The sequence below is a fragment of the Macrobrachium rosenbergii genome, chromosome 39 (genome assembly GCF_040412425.1).
Source record: "Macrobrachium rosenbergii isolate ZJJX-2024 chromosome 39, ASM4041242v1, whole genome shotgun sequence".
Taxonomy (NCBI): Eukaryota; Metazoa; Arthropoda; class Malacostraca; order Decapoda; family Palaemonidae; genus Macrobrachium; species Macrobrachium rosenbergii.
Window position 1 is genome coordinate 18,998,519 of NC_089779.1, and position 1,314 is coordinate 18,999,832.

Consider the following 1,314-nt stretch of genomic DNA (forward strand, 5'->3'; position numbering starts at 1 on the left):
CTCCCCCCTACCCCTCCAACTCCCTCCCCACTCCCGATAACTCGTCCGTCGGCTAGTTGTTTCGGTAGTTAGGGAGTAATAACATTTGGCTGTACGTCCCGATAAGAAGACAAAAATAAATTTGATACATTCACCCAGTCCTTACGTACTGGAGAAACATTCACTCAAAACTTTACTATTAATCCTTAGCCATCGGAGAAACATTCACTCAATCCTTAAGTATTGGAGAAACATTCACTCAGTCTTTAAGTATGGGAGAAACATTCACTCAATCCTTAAGTATCGGAGAAACATTCATTCAGTCCTTAAGTATTGGGGAAACATTCACTCAATCCTTAAGTATTGGAGAAACATTCACTCAATCCTTAAGTATTGGAGAAACATTCAATCAGTCCTTAAGTATTGGAGAAACATTCACTCAGTCCTTAAGTACTAGAGTAACACTCGCTCAGTCCTTAAGTATAGGAGAAATATTCACCCAATCCTTAAGTATTGGAGAAACATTCACTCAATCCTTAAGTATAGGAGAAACATTCACTCAATCCTTAAGTATAAGAGAAACATTCACTCAATCCTTAAGTATCAGAGAAACATACACTCAATCCTAAAGTACTGGAGAAACATTCAATCAGTTCTTAAGTATTGGAGAAACATTCACTCAATCCTTAAGTATCGGAGAAACATACACTCAATCCTAAAGTACTGGAGAAACATTCACCCAGTCCATAAGTATCGGAGAAACATTCACTCAATCCTCAAGCATCAATCCTTAAGTATAGGAGAAGCAATCACTCAATCCTTAAGTATCGGAGAAACATTCACTCAGTCCTTAAGCATTGGAGAAACATTCACTCAATCCTTATGTATTGGAGAAACTTTCAATCAGCCCTTAAGTATTGGAGAAACTTTCACTCAATCCTTAAGTATTGGAGAAACATTCACTCAATCCTTAAGTATTGGAAAACATTCAATCAGTTCTTAAGTATTGGAGAAACATTCACTCAATCCTCATGTATCAATCCTTAAGTATTGGAGACGCATCCACCCAACCCTCAAGTATTGGAGAAACATTCACTCAATCCTTAAGTATAGCAGAAACATTCACCCAATCCTTAAGTACTGGAGAAACATTCACTCAATCCTAAAGTATCGGAGAAACATACACTCAATTCAGACAATCCTTTCCAAATACTTTTGTTTTCACTTCGAATTCGTAAGCATAATCTCTACAGACACCTTACACCTTTTTTAGTATCATCATCATATTCTTCTTGTGGGCGCCCTGTACCCTCCCGCCCTCCCCCTTACCCGCGC